The 10,052-nt window shown below is 47.0% G+C and overlaps 1 long non-coding RNA gene across 1 annotated transcript; it reads right to left on the reverse strand.

Annotated features, from left to right (window-relative positions):
- Nucleotides 1-671: 671 nt before the first annotated feature.
- On the reverse strand, nucleotides 672-9,585 carry LOC122217154. The gene is made up of 3 exons (XR_006201322.1): nucleotides 9,428-9,585; nucleotides 3,217-3,423; nucleotides 672-761 (listed from the first exon to the last, which is right to left on the reverse strand). It is a non-coding gene; the product is annotated as an uncharacterized LOC122217154 (long non-coding RNA).
- Nucleotides 9,586-10,052: the final 467 nt, after the last annotated feature.

A 10,052-nucleotide genomic window follows, 5' to 3' on the forward strand; every position in this document is an offset into this window, starting at 1 on the left:
GCCTCCCTGTAACTAATCAAAACGAGAATACGCAGGGCAGTGAGGTAGAGTACATTGGGGCTGCAGCTAGGGGCCTTATATAAATGCTAACAAGGCAAGAATGGGATTTTGGTGGCCGAGGCAGGAGACCAGGAGCCGCAGCTCATTTCCTCGGACAGCACTTTAATTTGCAGATGTGGAAAGCTCCGGACGCCAGCACCTGGAGAGCAGAAGGGACGCAGGTGCCTTCTAATGGGTGTAATAGATTAAAGCCGAAATCGACATGATTGCTCCCGTTTTAGAAACCCCGCTGTCTGTTTTGGGCCCTCCTGTTTGTTTCATTCATCCTTATCCTTACAATATGTGCTGCAGAGTTCTAATTTCAGAATGACAAAGGACTCCTCAGCCAAATGTAGTGTATCCAGGGGTTGGCAATGAAAAGGATGGGCTTCAGAGCCCCACACGTCCGGTTTGAGTCCCTAGCTGCGTTACCTTAAGTAAATACAGTTAGCTTCTCTGAGCCTCGGTTTCCTCATGGGTAAAATGGGGCCGATGAGAGCACCCCAGGTATCTTCAGGGATTGATTGAAACACATAGGCAAATATTCTGCTAAGGGCTGACAGGTAGACGGTACTCAACACGTGGTAGCTTTATTATTATCGCCATCGTGACTACTTGGTTACTTACTCACGATCACGCTAAGTAGAGAACTTGAACCAGGACTGACTTAGCAGGGAATGTCGGCGATAGTCGGCTGCACCACCATGTTTTACTTTCTTCTCCTGGAAAACAAAGCGTCCTTTGAAAAAGGAATTGCTTTCGTTTCCCATGGGAAGTAATTTCTACAAGCCACGAGTAAATGCAGTCTAATGACTAGAATGTGGCAGTAGCTATCAAGAATGAAATGTTCCATAAACAGTACTGCCTCCTAAAATTACTCAGTCTCAGTGCTCTGAATCTTCTCTTGCCCCTTAATCTTTGCTGCTGCTTCTCATCCTCCCACCCACCCCCACCTCTCCCTTATCCCATTGTCTTGGGGGTCTCAGACCAGACTACTCCCACCTTCAAATGCCTCTGGACACCTGGGGTCCCAGGTGAAGTTCAACGGCCTGAATACGACTCTGCTTATTCCAAGTGGCCTAGGGAGGGGGATGGGGTGGAGGGGTCCTGATGAAGCAAAAGGCCGTTTGCCAACAGGCAGACTAGCGGACCATGCTTCCTCCATTTTCAGGGAAACATCATTTAATCTCAGAACATCTGCAACAGTCTGCTACGTATTTTCCCCAGGGTTTTACTCTAAGCTGACAAAAGATACCGGACCCCCCCCCCCCCACACCCCAGATTCCGTACATATCTTGGTATTATTGAACGAACATCAGTTAGGTTTCTGTCTCAGCGCAGTGTCAGTCTGAATAGGAAATGTGCCAGCACTCTTATCATCGCTGACAGACTCTGTAACTCACCTGCTGATAGTGTCAGTAACACGGCTCCCTGTTGTGGGTCTCTTCTCCCTCTTTTTTGAAAGCATTGTTCTCAGGCAGGCAAAATAATTAAGGTGCGTCCTGAGTGCATGTTTGCTTTTTCAGAGTAAGCAAGAATTCCATGATCAATGCAATGCACCTTGCAGGCACACAATAAATGTCAATGAATTCAATACTTTTTGAAACATATCCAGGCCTTGTTTTTTCCACTGCTTAAACTTCCTTTCTGCCTCTCAATAATGGGAACTCCAACTCCAAAAGAATGTCGGATTTAATGCCTTTATTCTACAGATAAAGAGACTACAGATAAAGAGATTGTCAATTACTTCTCTGGGGCCACAAGGGCAATTAGTAGCAAATCAGAGCCTAGAGCCCTGAATTTAGGACTTGCGGGTCAGACCCTTTCTCACTTTACTAATGCCATTATTTTCATTACTTGCTCTAAAAATGGATCTTGGCTCTGTGTTTCTCTGTCTTCCAGATTAGAAACCATATACAAAATGAGGCATCTGTGGTCTGACCCCTGAAGTTTAAGAACATTTTCTCAATTAATTAACTTTTTTTTTTTTTTACTGGAGGGTTTTCTCAAACATCTTCCTCTTAAAATGTGGACTCTCTGACAACACTGGGCTTGTATTCTTGCAAGACAATGCTCAGCTGGAGCTGGGTGGCAGTGGTCCCCTTCGGTGGAACGTGTGCTCTGTGGCTTGCCATAGTCCCCACCACCCCCTGCTGTCTCACATCCAGTCTGCTTCACTCCTTTCCCTGCCGGGCTGCTGTATGCATTTGAACATGACCCTGAGTTGAACACATGACAAACTTTATAGACACTATTGCTCCAACCCGGATATCAGCTGGGGCCTCCCTGCTCAAGAGCTGTCAGAAATTGCCTTGAATCGCCGATGTCCCAGCCTGAGAAATCTAAGACTTTCCCAGAAACTGTGTGAATGCTCATAGCTTAATAGTCTCATGGTCTCCTTTGCCTCTAGCATCTATGGTTTTGACTCATGACAACTTAAAAAGGATCTAGATTCTTCCTTGGTCTCCTCTCCTTACCCCAGGCAGTCCAGGCTTATGAGTGGACTGTAATGATTTTTTTCGGGAGGAGGGAAGTACATTATAAAGATTTTAATAGCATCCCTCGCAGCAGATATAACTTAAAATTTCATTCTCCATGGGGGTTTTTATTTGGTCTTTCTTCCACAGAGAGTTCTATCATTCTGTCTCCTCCCCGACTCCTTTGCATCCCCAACCCATTTCAAACTTCCCTCTCTCAATAGCAGAGCAATTCAGCCTTCTCCCAAAGGCACTCCGGTGAACCCATCAAGGTGCTTATGGAGCAAAGGTCTCTTCTCTGTTAACATTGTCCATGTTTCTTAGAGAGAAGTCAGGAATCTAGACACCAAATACTTCCCAGTTATACTTCTAAGACCTTCCATGACTATGCATTGGTTTTTGAGGAGGTATGTTCCTAGGCTCTTATTCCTGCTATGAATCAACCTAATTCTCTGACTTTAAACATGTATCAACTATCTAGTCCTAAGTAGCAAAATCTGAGGTTTATTTGTCATATTGCTGTCTCATCTATTAGATTGTAAGCCTCTTCAGTCAGGGACAGTATCTTATTTATCTTTAGATTTCCATTACCTACAGAGTGAGACGGGTAGCCAGAAGGACCAGGAAGCAAGGAACATAGAAGAACTATTCAATAAGTAATAGATTAAGAAAAAAGGAAGGAGCGAAAAAGGGTGGTTACCTGGTATGGTTGTATCTGTTGTTCATTGCACAAGGAGCACCAATTGAATAGGGCAAATGGGTGCTGGAAGCCAGGCCATGCTCTGCTCGCCAGGCAAAACCTCTATGTCTTGCTGTGTCCTTCCACTTGCTTGTCTTGCCCTCACTTGCTGCCCTGCTCCAGAAGAGGACGTTTTTCTTGTTTTCACCAAGGTGCCAAGTCTGGGGGCTGAATAGGAAAACATGTTGTCTAGGAAATGTGTATTTTTTGGCAACTTAATTTGTTGAACTCCTAGAAAATTCCCGTAACTTTGTTCAAGATTTGCCACAGTGGACTCTGATAGTGAGGCTGGGACTCCCACAGGGAGTCGGAGTTACCCACGGCAAAAGAAATGCTTTAAATCTGAAGAGAGTGAAGCATGCAGGTCTAAACCTACGTAAAATCCCTGCTCCCCCTAGGGCTGCATCTGTGGTCCCCCGTGCTGCGACTGTCCCCCCTCCAGAAGTGCGAGAACTCAGCTCCACACCTTCACGATCCAGACCTTTCCGGGAAAAGGGTGCTCTGCCCGTAGCCACTCAACCTCTCACCCAGGTCCCTGCGCTCAGCCTGTCACTTCCCATTACCCTCACTCTGGTTGGGGAAAAGCATCTGCCAAGGAAGCGCCTGCTGGCCCAAGGGGTGAATTTAGGTTGCATTTCAAGGCTGAACTAAGTGATATTTCAGCCGAGCTCCTGGAAGGCAGGAGCAGTGGCCATGTGTGAAATGAGCGCACAGCCGAGCAGGGGGGCGTGGGCGCCGCGGAGGTGGTGCCCCTAGGCCGGGGCGCTGTGCCACTGTTGACACGGCTCAGTAGCCAGGTGACAGCAGGGTGGCTCCGCGCAGGCCTCTGCCCTGGGCTCCAAGATGCTGCTCGATGCCCGATGCCCGAGGGGGGCAGCTAAGCACCGGAGGGGAGGGGAGCGTCTTACCGAGCCAATGTCTTCTCCCACCCTGGATGCTCAACAAAGTCTTCGTGCTTCTGTTCGAGACTCCACTGTCTTTCTCTTCTCACAGGCCAGCTAGCATTGAGGCAGAAGCCTTCCAGAAAACATAGTCACAGGAAAGGGTGCCCCAAAGTTGTGCTTTTTCTACGGAGTGGTTAAGAACTCGGGACAGGGTTGGAAGGCAGGCTTCACCGCAGGCTAATTGGTTACTTAATCTCTCTGAGCCTCAGTCCCTCCTGCTGTAAAATGGGAATTGTCTTCAGTAATAGCTACGTGGAAGGCTCTTTGCAAATCAAGTGAGGGCTCCTGGGTGGCTCAGTCGGTTAAGGTTCCGACTCTTGATGTCGACTCAGCTCATGAGCTCATGGTTTGGGAGATCAAGCCCCCAGCGGGGCTCTGCACTGACAGGGAAGAGCCTGCTTGAGACTCTCTGTCTCCCCCTCTCTCTGCCCCTCCTCTGCTCTCTCTGTCTCTTGAAAATGAATAAACAAACATTTTAAAAAGAAAGAAAGAAAATTGAGAAAAAGTGTCCAAAGCTTTTAGCACAGTGCCAGCAGCCTCTAAGTGGTCACATGATGATGGCGCTATATAATGTTGACTCAAAATCAGTGACATACGTCTATAATCTCTTTCTCTAAAGCCCCAGCTACTCAAAGTGTGGTCCATGGGCTACCAACATGGGTATCATCTGGGAGCTCATTAGAAACAGAATCTTGGGGGTGACTCTGGCTCCATCGGTAAAGCGTGAGGGATTGTGAGTTTGAGCCCCATGTGGGGTGTAGAGATCACTTAAAAATAAAATCTTACAGAAAAACAATCTTGGGCCTCATTCCAGACCTTCTGAACTAAAATTTGCATTTTAACAAGACACCCAGCTATTTGTATGCACATCGAAGTTGGAGAAGCATTGGTCCAGAAATTCTATGGGCTTCAACCCTTTGTAACTAATAATCCACTAATGTCTTCTAAGTCAGTTAGAGAGCTTGTATTTCAAGGTGCATTCAGTACCTCAACTCCCCTTTCAATGGCTGCATTTTCTCCAGGGCCATGCTTGAGCAGGAAAGCGTCTCTCTAGAGTTTTATTCCCTCCCCCTTTCTCTGAATGCCCTTCGAAAAAAAGTGCTAAGGAGCAGAAAAATGACCAGGTGGGGCAGACAGAAAGGAGGAGCCAGGAGAAGCTAGAAACCCAGCTTGTCTAAGTCTGGCCATCAACCTTTCTGAAGCTTCTGAGTACTCATTGCACCCCTAGGAGATTAATGGGAACCAAGAGGGCAAGACCCAAAGTCTGAAGCCCAGAATCAACCTGGTTTGATTACGTAGAGATTCAGCCTTAGGGATCCTGGACCCTAAACCACTTTATGAGCTCCTTAGGATTCCATGAGGCTGGCCCAAGGCTGACACCATTCATTCATTCATTCCACAAATAGTCACTGAATGTCAATTACATGCTAGGCACCATGAAAGACAGACCCAGATTCCTGCTCCCGGATCAAGCTTCTGCTATGCCATTAGTTAAACTGTCATCCTGGGTGAAATCTGGCATGTGATGGTCGTGCAATACTTGGTAAAGGGCCCCTCAGCATCCCAGCTGCCGAAAATATTGGTGGCCGAGAGTCCTCAGCTCAGCCCTTCTCTGGGATGTCCTTGGCCAATGTCACACCCCTACCCTAGATAGCCCCAACTAATGTCTGGAGGATGGAAAGGGTACGCTTTCCTCCACACAGAGCCAATGTGCAGGGCCAGAGTTACCACTATGAGTGACTAAGGCCAGCGCTGGAACAGCCTCTTGGTGACAGAACCGCAGGTGACCCTCTGCCAGTCTTGCTTCTGTCATCCCTCACAGATATTGTTCCTGGCTGAGCACACTCCCCCTCAAACACTTGCCAAGAAATCCCAGAGGGTCAGAATCCATTCCTAGAAAATAGACCTAAGACAATGAATTTTTTTCTGAGTACCCTCTATATCCAAGAACCTTTGGCTAGGCCAACAACTACGGGTAACTCATTGGCTCACACTGCTATATTTGCATTTTTGGAAAAAAAAAAAAAACATTTTTCTTGAGGGCTTTTCAAGAGCTCCTAGAGAAGAGAGGTTCTCAGATAGGTTTACTTACCTTTTTTAAGACGTAAAAACAATTTCATCCATAATAATATACGGATACAATCTTATTTTTAAAGAGGTTGAGCAATACAGAAAAATACATAGTGAAATTTGAAAGACTTTCAATCTGGGTCGTTTTTCCAATGCAGCTCTTTCCCTCAGAATTAACCAGTGCTTGGGTGTATCCTTCTAGACAGACCTCATGCTACGATGCATTTGCAAACATGAACACGTATAGAAACGTAATTAGTTTTTAAGACTAAATGAAATCAAATTGTTTAACGCGTTTACTTATTAAAGTCTTGAGGCTTCGATCTTTTTTTTTATCATTCAATGTAGACCTATCTAATGCTTTCATATCCCACAGTGTGGCTATACCATTTAGCATCTCCTTGGGGTTGAGACTTTGACACTTACCCATATACACTTCTTTTCTCTTCTGGACACACGAGAGAGGATCATACTTTCTGCTCCATTGCGTTTTGGAGCCACGTGACTAGCTTCTGGCCAAAGGGTGGGGGGCAAAAGCGCCCCGTATCACTTCTGCCCTCAAGTGTGGAATTGCAGAGGTGAGACCCTCCAGCACTCTGCCCCCTGCCTCAGCGGAGAAGGCCTGATGATGAGATGATAGAGTCCAAGGTCAGGCCTGCCTGGATTGCTGATTCTCAACAAGAAGGAAAGGTGCCTTAGGGGTTGCCTGGATCCAGAGCAAACCTTGTAGTGAGAACTTACCCTTTGCTAGGAAAGCCCCCGATTTTTTTTTTAATATTCTTTTTTAATTGTTTTAATATTTTTTTAATATTTTTTAATATTCTGACGAATGCACTCCCCTCCTGAGCACTTAGGTTGCTTCTGATTTTTCACTATTAAATAAAATGCTGCAACGAAAACATCTTCTACGTACGTATCTGAGAAGAGGGTGGGAACTTCTATGGAATAGGCACCCAGAAGAGGAACTGATAGAGTTTTAGTCCATTTGGGAAGCTATAACAAAAATACCATAAGCTGGATGGCTTATAATAACAAAACCCATTTCCTTCTCTCTCGTGGTTCTGGAGGCTTCAAGTCCATCATGGTGCCACCAAATCTTGTGTCTGATGAAGGCTGACTTCCTCATAGAAAGCTCTTTTTGCTATAACCTCACACGGTGGAAGAGACTAGTTGGCTCTCCAGGGTCTCTTTTATAAGAGCACTAATCCCATTCATAAGGGCTCCACCCTAATAATCTAATCACCTCACAAAAGCCCCACCTCCCCAAACCATCACCTTGGGGGGTTCGATTTCCACATATGAAGTTTGGAGACACAAACATCAGACTGTAGCAGATGGCCAAGTGAAAACTTTTACGTTCAATTTTAACAGAAACATCAAACTGTCTTCCATAATCTTTACCAATTTATGTATCCGTTAATAGCATTTCCTCCAACAATAAATTCTTTTTTTTTCTAATTTGATAGAGACAAAAATGCTATTTTGTTATTTTAATTTGTAGTCCTCTGGTTACTGGAGGTTAAAATTTTTTCATATTCCCGTTGGTCATTTGCATTCCTTCAGAATCTCATCTACATTGCCCCATTTATTTCTAAGTTTAAAAAAAAAATGGTTTTTAAGATCTCTAGACTAGACTGTCTTCAAGAAAGGCCTTGAATTCTTTGTAAGCAATCTCACCTCTTGACTTCCCATAGATGTTCCTGCATTCATTTCTTCTTTCAAAACTATTTCATTCATTCTTTCTTTACAAATATTTATTGAATAGTTGCTGTGTGCTAAACACTGGAGATGCATTGGTGAGCAAAACAGAATTTCTGTCCTCATGAAGCTTTAGATCAAAAAAGGTGACATTGAGCAAATCTGTTTTCTTGGTCTCTGGCCCTATTGACAGTAAGGCAGCAAAGGGACCCTCGACACGCATGGAATAGAAGAGGGCTGGTATAAAAACAAGGCATTGATCCTTTCCTTGATGTTTAGCTGAGGCAGCAATCATTTCCCGAGCGCCACAGCAGGCTCTTGGAGTCATGGAACAGTCAGAATCCCCATTTCACAGGTGAAGAAACTGGGGCCCACAGAAGCAAAGTGACTTGTCCAAGGTCTCCGGACTCCTACTCCAAAGGTCTGCCCACTCTCTCAAGTTGCCTGCCTGGTAGACCTTTGCTGCTATATCAAAAGCTCATAAGCCCTTCTAGGTACAGAGCCAGGGAAAGGTGAGTGCCTGTCCTGGGAGGTACAAAAATTAGAGTCCCCGCCCTCAAACGAGGCTTCCAATCTAGCTACTGAATATTTGTTTCTAAAAACGCTATTTGGGGTGTCTGGGTGGCTCAGTCGGTTAAGCCTCCGACTTCGGCTGAGGTCACGATCTCACGGTCCGTGAGTTTGAGCCCCGCGTCGGGCTCTGGGCTGATGGCTCAGAACCTGGGGCCTGCTTTCGATTCTGTGTCTCCCTCTCTCTCTGCCCCTCCCCCCGTTCATGCTCTGTCTCTGTGTCAAAAATAAATAAACGTTAAAAAAAATTGAAAATATAAAAATGCTATTTGGGGGTGTCTGGGTGGCTCAGTCGGTTGGGCGTCCACCTCGGCTCAGCTCCTGATGTCGCGGGGTTGGTGAGTTCCAGCCCCACGTCCGGCTCCCTGCTGTGGGCGCGGAACCTGCTTTCTGCCCTCCCTCTCCCTCACTCTGTCCCTCCCCAACTCACGGCGCATGCGTGCTCTCGCTCTCTCAAAAGCAAAAATAAAACCCAATAAAACAACAACAAAAAAAAAACCTAAAATGCTGTTTGGACCATCTGCTTAAAAAGCTTGCAGTAGGAGACCAACACACGTTGGCCATTGTCATTACCATTCGTCCAGGAACCGCCACGCCCTCCTCATTTTTCAGCCCCCTGGGCATCTGAGCAGCCATATCTGAGGAAGCAGAGCCTTGCACCACAGCCATCTGCCCCTGTTTTGAATATTAAAAAAAAAAACCAAAAAACCAATGAATCCTGAGAGGTAAACAAGGCAGCGATCCTTGCATCTAAGTCGTCGGGGACCCTCGCTCCTTGCGCCTCACGCCCGTCGGACAGAACGCGCCTCTTTCGGGTGCGACCATCAGCTGAGATCTCAACAGCTCAGAGCTCTGGGGCCCATCCTACGCCACCCGCGGCTCACACTCACCCTTCTCCCTGCTCCTCGTTGAGCGTAAGCCCCGGGTTCGCTTTCTGTGTTTTCTTTAGGCTGGCTCACGGGTTCCACTCTGAGAAGACGCGCAGCTTCGCGAAACTAACCTTTTCCTAAGTCTTTGTGGGTAAGCGGTGTAACTCTCCTGCGCGCAGGCCCGTCAGGAAGGGAAGAACGGGCAGCTCAGCGGATGGGGGTCGGAGGCGGGTTTGGTTACCGGCCCCCTCGTGGACTCGCGTTGGCCTTAATTGGTGGAGGAGGGGAGGAGTGGGGAGAGGAGGGAGGGGCTCAGTTCTCTCCTCTGGAAACTCTGGAAACGGGGCAGTGGGGGGGTGGGTGGCAGGCGGGGCCGACAAAGGACACCTGCTTCTGGTGGGCCGCATGAAGCCGTTGGGAGAGTGGATGAGATTATGTCTAGAAGGCCACTTGAGTTCCTTAGAGAAGGGTGCTCTCTAACTCCAGGGCATGATTATGTGTCACTCATAGGAAGCCAGAGCGAGGTTGTCCAGGAGCCCGGGGCACATCTCCCAGGCACTCTTCCCTGTCACTGTAATTGCAGAGACGCTTTCATAATGGAGGCAGAGCTCTCCCCGGTCAGAAGGTGCGGGTCACAGGTGCGGGT

Source organism: Panthera leo, chromosome B1 (assembly GCF_018350215.1).
Source record: "Panthera leo isolate Ple1 chromosome B1, P.leo_Ple1_pat1.1, whole genome shotgun sequence".
Classification (NCBI taxonomy): Eukaryota; Metazoa; Chordata; class Mammalia; order Carnivora; family Felidae; genus Panthera; species Panthera leo.